This window comes from Narcine bancroftii, chromosome 6 (assembly GCF_036971445.1).
Source record: "Narcine bancroftii isolate sNarBan1 chromosome 6, sNarBan1.hap1, whole genome shotgun sequence".
Classification (NCBI taxonomy): Eukaryota; Metazoa; Chordata; class Chondrichthyes; order Torpediniformes; family Narcinidae; genus Narcine; species Narcine bancroftii.
Window position 1 is genome coordinate 185,891,814 of NC_091474.1, and position 19,378 is coordinate 185,911,191.

Sequence of the window (19,378 nt, forward strand, 5' to 3'; positions counted from 1 at the left end):
ATACATTGTACAACCTTGCAACTATTCAAACTTACTTGTTCCAAACTCCAGTTTAATGTTGTTCTCTCCATTTCCCAGGCATATTTATCATTAGAATATTGATGCTGCAGTTCTGCCTTTTGATCTTCCTCCTTATTAATTGCAACCTGAACACCATCCAAAATGGACTTCAGAAACAGCAAAATTCTTCTCTTTTGATCAACCTACAAGAAAGATGATAAACAATCAGAATTATGTTGCTGGCTCAGTTGGCCCAACTATGAAAACAGTTGGCAATAATATTTATGCAGTTATCTGTTTCTGCACCAAAAATATTCTCAGTCTGTAAAGTAAAAGGCAAATAGCCTATGGAAATTGTTACAATCATCACATGATTATCATACACAAGCCTTCAAGGAAGAAAATCTGTCATCCTTATTCTGTCTGGCCTCCATCCAGATGACTCTTAAATACCTTCTGAAATGCCTAGTAAATACAAATTCCCAAAAATAAATGGAAGCATGGAGTAAATAATGGAAGTTTAAACTCTCCTGTACCCATCACCCCTATCCATGGCACGAACACATAATCTCAGCTGACATTCCAATATTTTTCGATTAAAATAAAGCATGGTTTCACACAATCACTATAAAGGTCTAAAAAAGCTCCACGAAGCAGGGAAGTTCTTATCAAATCCTTCCCAAGTCTTTACCTCTCAACTAATAGCATTCAAAGATTGGTCACTTATTATATCTGTGCCAATTGATGAAAGTAATTTAGTTCCTGTACTTGTGAACATAACTTTTAAAAGATTATTTAAATGGCTGTGAACCAATTTAGCATGTTGTGGTATATACCTGGTGCAGACGTGTATTACTAAAGTGAACATTAAAATAATTAAAGTGAATTAAAACACAAAATGGAAGCCTGATTCTGAGAGATTAAGGGGAGGCACCATGAATATGATACAGACTGGTACGACCTTCATAAGGCACCAACAGATTGATTTGGAATGCAGGCAGTGCAGATAAGGAATGTGTGTTTTTGCTGAATGTGTAAGTGTAACTCAGTATTCTTATTATTCAACCTTGATACAGGAGAATAGGGGAAGGGTGTTACTTATATCTAGAATAATTATGTAATCTTTTAGTTTGACTTGTTTACTCGAGTGTATAAAAGTTGATGCATCCCTTTGTCGGATGGAGACCCCCGGAGACTGCTTTTGAGGCTGAAAGCAGTAAGGGTTCTCTCAGGTTAACTTGGTGCCCAATAAAGTGTTAACTGTACCAGTTCTGTGTGCTGTGTTCTTTGCATCAGGAAGCAGCAGTTTCAATACAACAGGAGGTTCATCCAATTGATTCCAGAGAGGAAGGGATTAGTCTATGAGGAGAGATTGAGTCGTCTGGGACGTAAGGGATCTTATAGAAATATATCAAATTATGAAAGACATAGATAAGATAGGGGTAGGTATATTGTTTACATTGGTAGAGGAGACTAGAACTAGAGGACAAGATTCTGGGAAGTAGATTTAGGATGAAAATGAGGAGGAGCTGCTTTTCTCAGAGGGTGGTGAATCTGTGGAATTTGCCACCCATTGAAGCAGTGGAGATGACCTCAATAAATATACTTAAGACCAGGCTGAATAGATTTTACATCATAAAAGAATTAAGAGATACAGGGAAAAAGGCACATAGATGGAGATGAGCCTATCATCAGATAAGCCATGATCACATTGAATGGTGAAGCAAGCTTGACGGGCTGCTATTTCTTATGTTCTCATGATAGTTCCTTAGTTCTTATTTATTTTCACAACATACTTAATTTTCATGGACCAAATTGCTCTTATTATTAACTGCATATACTAAACATGGTATTTTTCATGGTTATTAACAGTAAAGCATCAATACTTAATTAACCAGTATGCTCCAGTGACTATGTAGTGCCAATGGAGTACCTGGACTAATGTTGGATTAATGTAATATTTAATTATGTGGCTTCCATCAAAGTCTGGCACATGCCAGAAACAGTTCTCACTAAATAAATAAGAAATTTTAAAGGAACTGTTTGAAATCTTCTAACGAAGTATGCCCAGTTGTTATTTATTACAGTAAATTTATTATATTTTATTTGAGAAGTTAAGATTTGATTGTAGTCAACAACACACTGAACACATTTTAAATATATATTTTTGGGAGACACAATTGAGACTAGTTAGTAAATTGATAGAAACACAAATTGAAAAGCTAAAAATAGTTAGGAGAACAGGAGAAAAGATTATTTCAATTTGGCAGCAATGTTTGAAGGTCAAATGCAGTTGAGCACCAGACAGAAAACATCAAGGCATCTCTATCAAAGAGAAAGCAATCACTTTTTAAATTGCAAATTGAGAACTCAAAATAAATCAAATCATATCAAACTATAGCACATACTTTATTTTGGTAAGATCTGTTTGCCAATTATTATAATGTAAAGAGTCCAAATGAAGAAATAAATGTTATTTAAATTGTCTTAACTCTTGCATTCTCCTAGCAGATATAGTGAACAGTTTGAAGCATTGTACTTGGAATCAGGCAACTTTCCCCAATATCATTTCTTGATCTTGCCTTCATTGTTTTTTTTTAATTTCTTTTAACCTTCTCTTCAGTTGAAAGAGCTGATCCTAGAGCTTGTGTGCATCAGGATGAACTACACAGGTATTCATTGCAATGCTCGACACATACACAGCCAGATGAATGACAAATTTGTGAGAGGACTCTGGCTTCTCTTCTCTGTCTGCAACTCTGACTTTCAGCATTTCAGTCCGCACCAGCAGCTCTGTACGCTGCTCTCAGTACACACCAGCAGCTCTGTACGCTGCTCTCAGTACACACCAGCAGCTCTGTACGCTGCTCTCAGTACACACCAGCAGCTCTGTACGCTGCTCTCAGTACACACCAGCAGCTCTGTACGCTGCTCTCAGTACAATAGTCTCTGTACCACGCCCAATGACATTCCACATCTTGAACAGAACACATTTTTATCCTTGGCCCTTTGTTGGAAAGAAGTGGAGCACTACTTTATCTAAAATTTGCCTTGGTTTCTTGGAGTCTTGCTTTCTTGCATTGCCCTGGTTTAGGGGCATCAGCTTTGTCGGGTGCATCTGCAGATAGGGTCAAATCAGGCACGACACTGACAGAATTTAGGTACAGGAATTCACATCAGGCTGATGTGCAGATTTGTTTTCCTATCCTTAGCAAAATATTCTTAATTAAACTGTTGAACTTTTGCATAAAGGTTCATTTTTTTGTTAAGTTTGAATTGATTTTCCCAACCACTTCAGCAGTTCTAAGTAGATTCAAAGAATCTATAGATGTACAGCTTCAACGTACAAGCTCTAAATAAAGTTACCGATGCAAGTTGATAATACTCACAATAGATTATTTCCATCTCTGTCTTCAGCTGTTCCACTATTCAAAGCTTTTATCACTTAAATCTAGCGGTTGTTTGCGCTGAACATTGTAAAAGCCCCCAACTAAGCTTAATAATTGATGCTTTATGTAATGGCAACTAAATTGGATACTTCCTGAACACTAATGAAAGATGCACAAGCTCTTGAGTGATAAAATAGGAGGGAGCTGGAGAATGACTGGAAGAAAACTTCCAGTGTTTATATACTAAGCATTTACCACAGGCTATTATAGATTTACATACAATTTCCCAATTAAACTATCCCTCCTAGTTTTTCATTCCAAGAAAAAACAAGCAGCATTATGCATAGAGTTTGATTTTGTATCAGAAAGCTTACACCTAGAAGCACAATTACTGTTCCAAGTTTCTCACCTGCCTTCCTCTTTGTAGTTATGTCGAGCCTTGCCCTTTTCTGAGCATGATCTTGGCGCCTCACAGTTCGGCGGGCAGCAACCTCCTTTGAAGAAGACCGCAGAGCCCACCTCACTCACAAAAGACAAAGGAGGAAAAACCCAACACCCAACCCCAACCAACCAATTTTCCCTTGCAACCGTGTCTGCCTGTCCCGCATCGGACTTGTCAGCCACAAACGAGCCTGCAGCTGACGTGGATATTACCCCTCCATAAATCTTCGTCCGCGAAGCCAAGCCAAAGAAAGAAGATAGTGTCAATAAACAGCCAAGTGGTCCAGGGAATGCAGGGGAATGACGCACTTCTGCAAATTTTGAACAGCATCTTCTGAGAAAGAAAGGAAAGGCACATCAAGAATTTATCCCAAAGTCAAAAAAAATCGTTACTCTCTGAAGCTAGCACATGACATTCAGCCAGGGCACCTTCAAAGTATGAAATCTGATAGGCACACACATATAAACAACTTTACTTCCCAGGGCAGTTTTAGGTTACCAGTGAATCCACAATCACATTAACATATTTCAAGCAAGAACAGAAAATAAATCAGAGACCTGTACTAAGTGTCAAAAGCAACTCTAAAGTCAGTTAAGCAGTTAATCCTTAGAACTCTTAAATCATCCATGTATAAAAGTTGTACTGACATAAGTACCAAAAATGAGTTGTTAAGGTCTTTGGCAAAGAGTTAACTATTGAAAGCCTCCCTGGTTAACTGGCAAAGATAATCTCTTGTCTATTCAAAAGTTGATGTTAATAAAATCTTTACCAAGTTTTTGTTAATAAACAGCAAAAATCAATGCCCAGCCTTCATTTTGTTATTGCCTTTGTTGCATGTATATACAGCAAATACAGAAGCCAATGTTTACAAGCGTAATCTGTCACAAATACCACAACCAGTTAAGTATAGCTTAACAAAAGTTATATTGAGATGCCAGTGTCCCAACTTGCAGATGATCCTAGTTTATTTATGTCCTTGACTTCATGTTTACTCTTCAGTTTGTGGTGATCATAATTGTTGAGTGTGATCAGATTATAATACCCATTAAAGTGCAAAATAATGTAGTCACTCAAAAGGGCAAACTTATACTATACCTGTCACCAAATCATTTTTTTCTAAAATAGAGGTTCAATACAACTGGCAGTTTTCTGTAAACCAATTGAACCTGCAGGATCCTCCCTATTATATGTCACAGACAAGTGTGACAGAATATAGATATGTTTTTGGGAGATAAATTGGGGCAGGTTTTTTTTTTAAGAGTAGGTGACATACAAACACTTTAAAACAGATCTTATTTTAAATACTGGAGCTCTGCTCACGCTAGACATGTCGGGATCAATAGCCTTTGCAAAAGCTTTGGAGAATGCCCAAGAGATTTCACTAATGGATTGTTGTTTACAAAAAGGCAACAGATGAAAGAACTTGTCAGAGCTGCAGATTGTCTGGAGGGGAACTAGCTGTTTTAAGAGGGTCATGTGATTTTGCAGGCAGAGAGAGTCGAATGGGTTTTCTCTCAGAGAGAGAGAGAGAGAGACAGACAGACACACACACAGAGATCAGTTCTACAGTTTTACAGTCAACAGCAGCAATTGGAATAGGACAAGCTAGCAAGCTTGTGGGAAACCTTTCTAGCACAAAAGCATGGTGACATTCATAAATGTTAAATTCTGTGCCCAGTATAGGAATTGCCTACAACCAGTGAAGTTGGAGGAATGAGAAGTGAGATTGGACTGTGAATCAAATAACTTTTCTGAACTTACACACACACACATTACATACACATGAACTTAGAAGGGGGTTAAGTTAGGTTAGTTAAGTCAATTGTGATAAGGTAAAGTTTGATTCTGTTTTCATGTTTAAAGATAATTAAAAGCAACTTCTGTTAAGTAACCATTTGTCTTGGTGAATATCTATTGCTGCTGGGGTTTGGTGTCCTCTGGGACAAGTTATATAATTGCTTTGCATTAAGTACTGGCAACACTCAACAAGTCAAGTAATTGAATCTGTGGAGAATGAAGGAAAAGTTTTATTTCAAATTGGTGACCCAGAAGTATGAAGCCGCAAGCCACAAGGGATTAGTAATGGAACAACATGCTGAAAATGGATCACAAATTGTAATTAACATCTAAACAAAAAATAACTGCAGATGCTGGAAATGTAGTTTAAAAAAAATCAGAGAATGCTCAACAGGTGAGACTGCATTCTTGGACAGAAAGAAGCAGAGATATGAATCTGAGCTCCTTCATATCACAATTATAAATGGCTAAAGCAAAATTAGAGTGGGGGTATGCCCAGAAAATGATGCAAGCTGAAACCTCACATGATCTGAAAGATGTTGCTGAATGAAATGTTACATGTTATTAATATTGATAATAATATCTTGTCATTGATATGTTCACCTGGGAATTTATTATTTAAATTGAGCACACCGTTCTTGTACTTATCAAACGGACAGATCTCCAGCTGCCTATCTTTCCCCTTTCTCACACCCTGTAAAGATCAAGCAAATCTGTAATAAGGTAAAAGAGTAAAACTGTTTTTCCCCCCACAGTAATTTCATTCTCAGTTAGAGGTGGGAAATTATTCCCATTTTCCCAGAATGCGAGCTGTGTAAAAAGCTTGGAACCAAAATGGGGGTGCCATTCCAGTTCTGTCTTTTTACCTCCTAGACCATGTCATTTTCCTGGAATGCCTGCAGTGTAAATTGCACTGCTCTCTCCCGCAGCCCACTGTCCCAGTGATCCGCTGCCTGCTCTCTACCACACCCCGCAGTCCCAGCATCCACTGTTTGTTCTCTCCCCCAGCCTGCTGTCCCACTCCTTCCTGGCAGTCCGCTGCCTGCTCTCTCCCATTGCCCGATGCCCCATCAAATACGGTTATGCTATATGTGACATTAGACACAGATGCCGAGGCTGTTGAGTTACACGTCACGTCCCACCCCTTTGTTCACAGAATGCCAGTATGCAATCTAAAATCGTGGATAGAAACAGAAAATAGTAGTTTTGGTTGTTCTTGCATGAACAACCAATGTCGGGATATTGGAGACTCTTCATAATGGTAAAATCCTATTTGATTAGTCAAAGGATTGAGAAGCTTAATAAGTACCAATTAATATTAATGTATACTTACTCCCCCATGCGTTGGGCCTTTCATATCACATAGGATCCAAGGAAAGCTGGCCAATTGGATTCAAAATTGTCTTAGTGGAAGGAGTCAGATGGTAGTAGCAGTGGAGGGTTATTTTTCCAGATTGGAGACATGTGACATGCTGCAGCGTTTGGTGGTGGGTCTACTATGTACTTTTTTCCTCAACTGTGAAAGTGATTTAGATGGCAATGTGGTTAACATGATTAGTAAACTCGCAGATGATATCAAAATTTGTGGTAGTAGAGGACAGTGAGGAAGGATATTTAAGTTTTCAATGAAATCTAGATCAGATGGGAAAATGGAATTGAACTCTTTTGAGTGCGAGGTGTTACACTTTGTTAAGTCAAACTGGATAGGATTTGTATAATAAATAGTAGGGGCCTGGAGAATGTTGTGGAACAGAGAGACCCAGGATTTAATGCATAATTCCATGTAAGTAGCTGTATAGCAGGTCCCAGTGGTGAATAAGTGTTTTGGCCCTTTTATCTTTGTTGGGCAGGGTAATGAGTTGGAGAAGTTGGGAAATTGCAATTCATTCACTGATGAAATGACACGGAGTACTGTATGCAGTTCTTGTTGCCCAGCTATAGGTGGATAGTAGGGGTGAAAAGGAAATTCATGGGATTGACTTAAAGTGAGTGATTGAGTTTTTATTCCTTGGAGCATAAGAGGCTGAGGGGTGACCTTATAAAGGTTCATAAATCATGTGGAACATGCATAAAGTGAACACTTGCAGTTGTGTTCCCTCATTGTAGACAATTCTAGAACAAAAGAACATAGGTTTAAAGTGAGAGGTAAGAGATTTGGGAGGGACCTGAGGGAATTTTTTTCCATTCCGAGTAGACTATATCTAAAACACTTTGCCAGAGGAAACTACAGAAGTGGCTCCACTTGTATCCAAATATCTGTTCAAATGTTTTCTGAATGTTTTAAGGATTTGGAAGAATCTGGACCAAATGTAGGTTGATCCATGCTCTGTGACTCAATGACTTTTGTCGTGATATGTAAATTAGATTGGGAATCAGATGTTAAATGGAAAATATTGTTGTTTAATAATCCAATTAACCACGATAAAAACAGCCACAAGACAGAGAACACATGGGTTCATGGATTAAAGGGAAAAGAAAACTGAGAATAGCAGATTTGTTGGGAAGGGCAAAACATATTTTATTAAGCAAAGCAGCAAATATAAAGATCTGAAACCAATTTTGAAAATAAAACACAGACTCCTGCTTTCTGGACTATTTAATTATCTTGGAATTTTCTCCAGATAATTTAAGTAGGCACATTTAAAATTTGAGTATACACTTGATTTTAAATTAATTAGCTTGCTGACCATGTATATGAAGAGAATTTATGCCATAAACTAAACCAATTATTAACTTTTACATCTATAGACTAGCAGAATCCTCTAATCACCAAAACATTGGACTACAAAAAGAAATCCAAACCTCAGATTGATCCAATATTTGAATAATAAACTGAAACACTGTTAACACTGGATTTGTCAAGTTGTTATTAGGCAAGCAACTAGAACTTTAATTAAATTGAATGCTTTTACAACACACAGAAAAGATTTCTTTGGTTCCAAATAAATGCAGCTATCTCATTTGCAGTATTTATTTCCAAATGAATACTGGAATAAATTAAAACATTTTGATTGATTAGAGAGCTCTTGATATATTTTTATAAAATAGAAAATGCCCAACTTCAATTCTCAAATGTGGAAGAGTATCTCCAGTATTTATTACCATAAGTGAATGGAAAGTGAAAATCTGGAATGTCCTCTCCATCCTAAAATATGGAAGAACTTGGCAGGGTAAGCATCTTTTGTAGTGGGTCTGGAGAAAGGATCGATCAATGTTTCAGGTCAAGACCCTGCAATGGGACAGAGCGAAGAGGGAAAATAGCCGGTAGAGAGAGGGGGAGAGCGAGATGGGGGCCAGTAAGTGATAGGTTGACCAAATCGGTGTGAAGGAAGACTGACAAATGGAGATAGTTTGGTGAGAGGTGGAGATGAGAGACAGAGAAACAGACAAAAGAAGATATATATATTTTTTAAAAGGCAGATGGTGCCAAGAGGGAAGGATGAAGGTGGGAAACAACAAGCTGGAAGGTCATAAACAGCAACACAAACGCTACAGTGCTGGAAAATGATAAAAGAAGGAGATAAAGGGTACCATTAGAACAGAGATGATGGTCCAATTGAATTGGATCCAATGCTTGAAATGTGTATGGAACCAGGAGGGGGGAGTATGAGAAAAAGGACATTAATAGAAGGACTCCAGGAAGCATCTTCTCCCACAAAATACTTATGAATAGCTTACTGACCATGGATGTTAGGCTCACTAGCTTGGACTTCCTGGACTTTTCCCTATAGTCCTTCTTGAATAGTGGCACATTTGCCACCCTCCTAATTTTCTGGCACCTCACTTGTACTTAATGATGACTCCTAAATCTCAGCCAGGGCACCTGTAATTCCTCTCCAGCTTCCCACAGTGTCCTTGGATATAGCTGATCAGACCCAGATTTGTCTACCTTCATACACATCAGGAACTTCAGCACCCCTTCAACTCTAATACTATACTGACCATTCTCAAAATTCTACCTCAAGTTTCCCATGTCTCATATCTTTCTCCATATATAAACAGGGACGTACTCATTGAGGACTTTGTCCATCTCCAATAACCCCACACAGAGTTGACTGTATTAATTCCTGAGGGGTCCTTTTTTTCCCCCTTTGGTTACCCTTTTCTGCCCCCCCCCTTTATATACATAAAAATCACAGGATTATTCCTAATGTTCCTATTTTGCCCTCCTGATTTCCTTTTTTCGCTTCCTCCTTAGTTCTTAAAATTCCTCCAGGATTTCTCAAAAGAAAATATACTGGGGTAATTTTCAACTGGAGTGCACTCCGGACAGAGTAATTATGTCATGTTCTCAGTAGCTTCAGCAAGCAGACAACACCATAATGATAAAAGGGATTCATTTAAGTAGTTTTGGAAAATAACTGGCATTCAATGTGAACATTCAATAGAGGGTGATATGAGTTACACCCAATGAGGTGGGAATCAATTGTAGGTGGGTTGCAGGCATTAGATAGTTTTCAGGATTATTATAGGGTCATGGAAAATGAATTTATAGGCTGTTAAAATGTTTCATAAAATTGTGCCACAACGTCCTTGTTCTTAAATTCAATGCTATGGCTAATGAAGGAAAGTTCTTTGTTCCCTTATCTACCTGTGCTGCCATCTTCACGGTTCCTGTTCTTAAATACCCACTTCAAGTTACCTATTCATTGTCTACCTCCAGATAATTTGTCTCAGGTTCATTACAGGAATAAAGTGAATGTTAATCCAAAATAATTAGTATGTAAAACTCCAAATTCGCCATATTCAACCTCTCCATTATCATGTCTTGAGAACGTCCAAAAAGCAGGAAGTTAAAAAAGTAGGAATTATAGGCCAATTAGTATAGTATCTTCTGTCAGAAAAATAAAAACAATTAAATAATCATTTTGGGCTTTTCACAAACATCCATTTTCTCATCCAAAACCATCTCATGGTCAGCATAACATTCTTATTTGGTGTGCAAACAAAGGCTGTTCTACCATGGTCAAAGACACTATCAGTCACAGTTTGGTCCTGAAAGGTAACCAGATGTGAATATCATCATGGGATTGGGGGGTTGTGGGGGGGGAAGCCAGTTGAGGGAGAGGGATTACAAGACCAAAACTTAATAGAACCAGAAGTAGGTCATTGAACCTGTTGAGTCTCCTCTGCCATTTTTAATCATGAGCTTATCCATTCTCCCCACTCCCTTGCCTTCTCCCCATAACCTTTGATACCCTGATGATTCAGATACCTATCAATCTCTGCCTTTAATACACCCAATGACTTGGCCTCCAATTGGCTTGGCAGCAAATTCCAGAACAAGTACTAAACACAGATCAGATAAGAAAAAAATAATTAAAAGCTGCTAAGCTGTGGATCATGGTTTAACGAAGGACCAGGTTTTGTAATTTTGGAATATGCTTTAATCTGCAAATAACTTTGATAATATTTTAAAAATTCTTAAAATTTTAATTAAATTAAACTAAAGCAGTAAAAAAACAATGTAAATATATTAAAATATATAAATACTTACCTTGCCGTTATTTGAGCAGATTTCCTATAACAAGTGTTACAAAGACTGGCACAACTTCATACTTCATTGCTGGAGGAGTCTATAACTGTATGTTGGTGAAGAACTGTGGTTACAAATTCAGAAGATCTGCTTTCAAATGGAGATCTCAGCGTTTCAGACAGTTATAAAAGATCCAAATTACAGGCCTATTTGTAACATTTTCCTCAAAAGGAAAGTTTACAATGCGGGAGAACCCAATTTATACAAATTAGGTTTCTCCAAGCTGCTCCTGCAGAAGACAGAGACAAGCAAATTCTTCCGAGTTTCCACCTCCACTGAGTTGGGAAGTGGAACCATGATCTCACTCATGTGGCATTGTATGAATCATAAAAGTCTTCATTCCCAAGCCCATTTGGCATGACAAATAATATCTTGCATGGAAAGTTTCAACATGCTGGGAGCTGTCATGACACTTTCATATTTCTTTAGCCCAGTATGCCTGCCCTATTTCAACAGAGTGAATTTATTCTTGTGAAGAACGCACTGACATGAAGAAAAACAAGTTTCCACTCATCTATGACAAATTCAGAAATGTGTATTGAGAATCAAAACAACAATTGTTTGTCACTCCAAGGGATTTATCTTCTTTTCAATCAAAATAAAAATGGCATCTCTAAACATATAACCAGATGGAAATGCAGATATGCTTCAATATTCATGAAAGAATCATTCCCAGTCTTTCAAGTTGCTCTGAATTTCTTAATCAAATGGAGGGTGGATTGGTACGATCTAAAACCACTGCATAATGCCTAAATAAAGGAGATTATATTGGGAGGAGAGAGGAGTTGGCTCATATACACTGGGCACATTGGCTGTATCATTTACAGATGAAGAAAGGTGATAGACTTTCAAAGAAAAGTTTCCAGTGTTCAAAAGAATATTCCAGTTGAAAACAAGGATATTAAGAGTAGGGAAAGCTGGCCTTGGATACCCAAGGAACTAAAGGAAGGCATTAAATTAAAGTCGCCAAGAGCATTGGGAAACTAGGAGATTGGAACAACATTTAAAAAAGAACCACTAAACAAGCAATAAAGAAAGATAGATTACAAAAGTAATCAAGCACAAAATACAAAAACAAATAGTAATTTTTTTAAACATTAATATTCTTGTGCATACGAAGTTGCCAAGAGAATGGGAAACTAAAAGATTGGGAAAACTTTAAAAAATAGACAAGTATTTATAAATATATAACAGAATAGTTGGTGTAGCAGTTAGTGCAACACAGTTACAGTGCCAGTGATTGGAGCCGGATTGGGGTTCAAATCCCGCGATCTGTAAAGAGTTTCTACATTCACCTTGAGCCTGCTTGGTTTTCTCTGGGGGCTCTGGTTTCCTCCCAGCATTCAAAGCGTACAGGGGGTGCAGCTTAATGGGGCGCAAATTGGGCAGCACAGACTTGTGGGATGAAATGGCCTGTTACCACGCTGTACGTCTACATTTTTTAAAATTAAAAAAAGCGCAAAAGTGAAGGTTAGTCCTTTGGAAGATGAGAAAGGGAAATTGATATTGGTTATTGAGAAAATGTCTGAGGCTTTGAATTACTATTTTGTGTCAGTCTTCACAGAGGAGAACATGTCAAACATGCCAAAGACAGATGTTACAAATGCAATGGGAGGTGAGGACCTGGAGATAATACTCAAAAAACTTGACAACCTAAAGATTGACAAGCACCTGGTCCTGATATCATGCATCCCAGGGTACTGAAAGAAATGGCAGAAGTTATAGTTAGGGACTTAGTAGCAATTTACTAAAATTCTCTGGACTCAGGACAGGTCCCAGTGGATTGGAAGATGGTGAATGTCATGCCAATATTCAAAGAAGGATGTTGGCAAAAGGCAGGGATCTATAGGCCAATTAGTTTAACATCTGTAGTTAGGAAAATGCTTGAAGCTGTCATTAAAGAGGAAATAACAAGGCATCTGGAGCAAAATGTATCTATCAGGCAGATGCAGCAGGAACTCAGCAAAGGCAGGTCCTGTTTGACAAATTTACTCGAGTTCTTTGAGGATATAATGAGTGCAGTAAGCAGATGGATGTTGGATTTTTAGAAGGCTTTTGATAAAAGACATACAGAAGATAAAGATGTATAGAATTGGGGATGATGTATTAATATGGGTAGTGGACGAGTTGGGGCAAAGGGGAATTTTTCTGGTTGGCAATCGATGGTGTGTGGTGTGCCACAGGGGTCAGTGTTGGTCCCACTAAGGTTCACTATATACAGAAATGATCTGGAAGAGGGGACAGAGTGCAGTGTATCTGTTAACTGATGAAAAGAAATTGAGTGGAAAAGCAAATTGTGCAGGATATGGGGAGTCTGCAGAGAGAATATAGATAGGTTACGTGAGTGAGCAGATGGAATATGTTGATGGGAAATATGAGGTTATCCACTTTGGAAGGAAAGATGGATCAGAATATTACTTAAATGGCAAGCAATTGCAGCATGCTGCTGTGTAGGATGACTTGGGAGCACTTGTATATGAATCGCAAAAAGTTGGTTTGCAGGTGCAGCAAGCCATCAAGAAGCCAAATGGATCCTGCACTGACCTTACCGCAATGTAGCAAAATAGAGACTATTTTTTACTGAAATTATTTCAAAAATGTATTCCTTTCTTCAGGCAAGAACCCCTAAACAAGGGCTTGATAAATCAAGACAAAGGTGGGTATAGAAATTGATCCATTTTGCTAGTAAGACTTATATCGGGACAGCATGATTAATGTGAGGTATTGGCTGGAGCAATATATCTTCTTGCATCAGCTATACCTTTCTCCACAAAAATTACATACATTGAAATCAGAAATATCAGACCAATGTTTTTGATGTAGTCAAGAAATAGGTACTTTCTTGCATTCAACCTGGTCATGTCCTAAAGTGAAGCCTTTCTGGGTATCTCCTGGAAAAATTTACTGGAATTCAATACCCTCAGGCATTTCAATTATTTTTATTGGGGAATTTAGAAGATGTAAGACCTAAAATAAGGCTGTCGAAGTATCAATTAACATTCGTTAAACTCACTTTAACAGTGGACAGGAAATGCATAGCAGTTACTTGGAAATCCAATTACCAACTAGGCTTAGCCTGCTGTTAGATAAAAATGTATAAATGTTTTCCCTTGGAGAAGATAACCTATAACCTCAGAAACAGGTATGATGTATTTTTAAGAATATGGAATTCATAATTAAGGTATATCAGATTAAATCTTTAATGATTCTCCCCTCCTGTCTCTTCCCCCTGTTGCTCGCAGCGTGGAGACCCTAGATAAGCCAGGTTATTTGTCCCTTGATAGGAATGGGGGTTTATCCAAGATGAAGCCAATCTTTTCTTTTTCTTATTCTTTCTCTTTTCTTACTTTTTCTTTTTTCTTGTTACTTGGAGGGTCAGAGGGTTCCTCTTAATTGTTCTTCTTTCACTCTATTATCTTTTTCTCCCTTTGGTTCAACATGGACATTGAATTTGCATTTTTGTAGTATTATTGTAATTTTTATTTCTTTATAATAATTGAATCACATGTTAACTCTGCTTTTTTCTCACTTTCTTTAATATCGACATGCGGATCGATATTTGTATGATTTTGTTAATATTATGGATATTGAGGTTTTATTTTTTTCATTATTCTTCACTTTGACTGCATGTCAATTGAAAATTCTCAACATAAATATTTTTTAAAATGGCAAATGGAATGTTGGTCTTCATTGCTAAAGGTTGGAAATTTAAGAGCAGGTAGGTTATGCTGCAACTGTACAAGGTACTAGTGAGGCCACATCTGCAGTACTACAGTTCTAGTCTTACTTGAGAAAGGATATACTGGCTTTGGAGGTGGTACAGAGGAGGTTCACCAGGTTGATTTCAGAGATGAAGGGGTTATCGTAGGATGAGAAATCGAGTTGTCTGGGACGATATTCGCTGGAATTTAGAAGAATATGAGAGGATCTTATAGAAATGTGTAAAATTATGAAAGTCATAGATAAGATAGAGGTAAATGAGTTGTTTCTATTGGTAGGGAGACTAGAACTAAGCGACACAGCCTCAAGATTCAGAGTTGTCGATTAAGGACGAAGATGAGGAGGATCAGTTTTTCTCAGAGGGTGGTGAATCTGTGAAATTCGCTGCCCAATGAAGCAATGGAGGTAACCTCAGTAAATATACTTAAGACAAGGTTGGATAGATTTTTACATAGTAGGGGTATTAAGGAATTTGGGAAAAACCAGTAAGGCGGAGATGGCCCTACCATGATCTAATTGAATGGTGGAGGCGGCTTGATGGCCTTCTCCTGTTATGATTTCTTATGTTCTTAAAATAGAAAGGGTAGCTAAAATGAATGTAGGTCCCTTGAAAGATGAGAATGGAGAATTAATATTGGGTAATGCATGAATGGCTCAGGCCTTGAATGATTATTTTGTGTCTGTCTTCACAGTAGATACTTAGACTGAATGATTTTTGAGGGAGCAGAGCTATCTTGGAGCAGTTATTCTCTACCCAATTTTTTCTTAAATGCAATTCTGCTTCCATTTTCTACAAATGCACATTCATATTTTCCAGTGCAATTTAGCTTTTCAGGGATGCACAGTCTTGCATACATCACCCACAAGAAACACAATTTACTTCTAATATTAAAATTTACATTACATTATGGATTGTTCTGGGAGAATTTTTTGCTTGTTTACAAGTACACCTGTGTGATAGATGACTTTATACCTGGATTCATTCGTAAAATGAAAAAAAGTTACAGGCTATTGCTAAGGATTATATTTTGTATTATACATAAATATGTCTTTAAAAGAGAGAGATTGTGAAGTGACCTACACTGAACACCCCCACAAACAGAGTAACTAAACACATCTAATTTAAAATGCAAGAGCTTTGCACCAGTGATTTTTGCAAAGACAATGGAACTACTTTGGAAAGAATTTCAAAAGCAGCTGCAAATGAAAAGTCTGGGTTCAAGTGCTGTTAAAGATCTTTGAAGGATTGGGTTTGGAGCCTTGGGAGGAGGTTTGGTTTTTACAAGGCAAGGAAAGGCATCAGTTCTGCAGTAGCTTTTGAGGCTGCAACATGGCAAGCTGGCAGGCTTGTTGAAAATCCCATTTTGAAGACAGGTTGAGAGTTCTAGAAACATAGAAACATAGAAGATAGGAGCAGGAGTAGGTCATTCGACCCTTCGAGCCTGCTCCGCCATTCAACGAGATCATGGCTGATCTTAAAGTTCAGTACCCCGTCCCCGCCTTCTCTCCGTAACCTTTAATACCCTTATACTGAAGAAATAGATCTAATTCCCTCTTAAATATATTTAATGAACCTGCCTCTACTGCACTCTGTGGCAGTGAATTCCACAGATTCACCACTCTCTGGGTAAAGAAATTCCTCCTCATCTCGGTCCTAAATGGTTTGCCTATTATCCTCAAACCATGGCCCCGGGTTCTGGATTTTCCCATCATTGGAAACATCCCATCTGCATCCATTCTGTCCAGTCCTGCCAGAATTTTATATGTCTCTATGAGATCCCCTCTCAATCTTCTAAACTCCAGGGAGTACAATCCCAATTTGCGCAATCTTTCCTCATAAGTCATTCCTCCCATTCCAGGTATCAGCCTGGTGAATCGCCTCTGCATTCCCTCCATTGCAAGTACATCCTTCCTTAGATAAGGTGACCAAAACTGCACACAATACTCCAGGTGGGGTCTCACCAAGGCCCTGTACAGCTGCAGTAAGGTATCCTTGTTCCTATACTCAAACCCTCTTGATATGAAGGCCAACATACTATTTGCCTTTTTAACCACCTGCTTTACCTGCATGCTCGCCTTCAGAGACTGATGTACAAGTACCCCTAGGTCTCTCTGCACTTCCTCATCTCTTAATCTATTGCCATTCAAATAGTAATCTGCCCTCCGGTTCGTATTACCAAAGTGGATAACCTCACATTTATCCACATTGTAGTGCATTTGCCATGTATCTGCCCAGTCCCTCAATTTATCCAAATCACACTGGAGCTTCCTGACCCCCTCTTCCGTGCACACAACCCCTCCGAGCTTAGTGTCATCTGCAAATTTGGAGATATTGCATCCAATCCCCTCATCCAGATCATTAATGTAAATTGTGAACAGCTGGGGTCCCAGTACAGATCCCTGTGGCACCCCACTGGTCACCGCCTGCCACTCAGAAAACGAGCCATTTATCCCAACTCTCTGTCTTCTACCTGCCAGCCAGTTCTCAATCCACATCAATACTTTGCCCCCAATCCCATGAGCCTTGATTTTGTAAGCCAGTCGTTTATGCGGGACCTTATCGAAGGCCTTTTGGAAGTCCAGGTACACCACATCCACTGGCTGTCCCCCATCTATTTTACCTGTCACCATCTCAAAGAATTCCAATAGATTTGTCAAGCACGATTTACCTTTTGTAAATCCATGTTGACTCTGTCCGATCCCTTCTCTGCTAGTCATATGCTCCGCTATTACATCCTTAATAATGGATTCCATCATTTTGCCCACTACTGATGTAAGGCTCACCGGCCTATAATCCCCCGCTTTTTTTCTACCCCCCTTTTTAAATAGTGGGGTAACATTAGCTACCCTCCAATCCATGGGTACTGATCCTGAGTCTATCGAGTTCTGGAAAATAATTCTTAAAGCATCTGCTATCTGAATGGCCACTTCCTTAAGTACCCTAGGATGTAGATTATCAGGCCCTTGGGATTTATCTGCCTTCAATCCCATCAATTTCCCCAAGACCATGTCCTTAGAGATACTGATTTCTTTCAGTTCCTCCTTTGCATTAGTCTCTATGTTTCCCAACATCCTTGGGAGGTTATTTGTATCCTCTCTTGTAAAAACAGAACTAAAGTAAGAATTTAATTGGTCTGCCATTTCCTTATTCCCCATTATATATTCCCCTGATTCCGACTGCAAAGGACTTACTCTGGATTTCACCAATCTTTTTGTCTTGACATATTTATAAAAGCTTTGCAGTCGGTTTTTATATTTGCTGCAAGCTTACTTTCGTAATTTATTTTTGCTCTCTTGATTAATCCCTTTGTCCTCCTTTGGTGCATCTTGAACTGCTCCCAGTCTTCAGTTGTGGTACTTTATTTGGCCAATTGATATGCTCTCTCTTTGGACCTAATGCTGTCTCTAATTTCCCTTGTTATCCACGGTTGAGTCACCCTTTTTGGTTTATTTTTATTTAGATCTGTGAATGCTTTCCATTGTCTATCCACAGTCAACTCCCCCATAATCACCACCCAATCAATCTTACTCAACTCCCGTCTCATACCATCATAATTCCCTTTATTTAAATTCAGGACCTTAGTCTTGGTTTTAATTTCATCACTCTCCATGTCGAGTGAGAATTCGATCATATTGTGATCGCTCCTACCCAAAGGGTCTCATACAACAAGATTGTTGATTAGCCCCTTATCATTGCATAATACCCAATCTAAAATGGCCTGCTCCCGACTTGGTTCCTCGACATATTGGTCTAGATAACCGTCCCGTAAACATTCAAGGAATTCCTCCTCCTCAGTATTTTTACTTATTTGGCTCGTCCAATCTATATGCAAATTAAAGTCTCCCATGATGACAGCTGTTCCCTTATTGCACGCTTTTCTAATTTCTCTTTTAATGCCTTCCCTCACCTCTACACTACTATTTGTCTTGCTGAATTTAGCCTGTTCAAAACCCTTGTAGTCCTTACAAGAGGAAATGGCTGGCTAGAGCGGTTCTCCTGAAATAAGGGAAATGAGGAATTCTGTGGTGATCTGGAAGAAGAGGTTATCATTTGGAAAACCCATGATGGGGCAAGTTCTTCAGCAAGACACTAAGTGACTGATCAGAGGAAATCAGTTTGCTTGTGTCCAATGAGTAGCAAATATCTCTCTGAAACCAACAAGAACCTTTCTGAGCAGTAAACCATTTACCTTTAAGCACCAGAGCCTGGTGAAAATTTATAAATGTTAAATTCTGTGCACAGTATAAGAATTGTCTGATACTGGTGAACTTGGAAAAGGGAGAAGTGAATAACGACTATTAAAACAAAGAACTTTCAAGATCATATACACATGACATACACGTGCGCTTAGATTTGGAAGGGTGTTAAGTTAATAGTAATAAGTTAAAGTGTGATCCTGTTTTCATAAAGAAAATTAAAAGCAACTTTTGCTTATAACCATTTTTATTGCTGCTGGGTTTTGGAGTCCTCTGGGCTCCTAACACTATGATTCC

At 38.4% G+C, this 19,378-nt stretch overlaps 2 protein-coding genes across 9 annotated transcripts in view; one reads left to right on the forward strand and one right to left on the reverse strand.

The window, feature by feature from the left end:
• The window catches only part of LOC138736854 (protein LEG1 homolog), a 205,760-nt gene that overhangs the window by 62,378 nt on the left and 124,004 nt on the right, over positions 1-19,378 (forward strand). The gene's annotated exons all lie outside the window — the stretch shown is intronic.
• LOC138736852 (microtubule cross-linking factor 3) overlaps positions 1-19,378 on the reverse strand; it is a 78,319-nt gene that overhangs the window by 11,661 nt on the left and 47,280 nt on the right. For 2 of the 5 annotated variants that reach the window (XR_011340627.1, XR_011340628.1), the window contains exons 7-8: positions 3,799-4,164; positions 36-203 (exon numbers count right to left, since the gene is read on the reverse strand). The gene's annotated coding sequence lies outside the window, so the exon portion shown is untranslated. Of the gene's footprint in view, positions 1-35; positions 204-3,798; positions 4,165-11,125; positions 11,229-19,378 lie in introns of those variants that run through there. The other 3 variants (XR_011340626.1, XM_069886963.1, XM_069886964.1) reach the window with 3 other exon arrangements.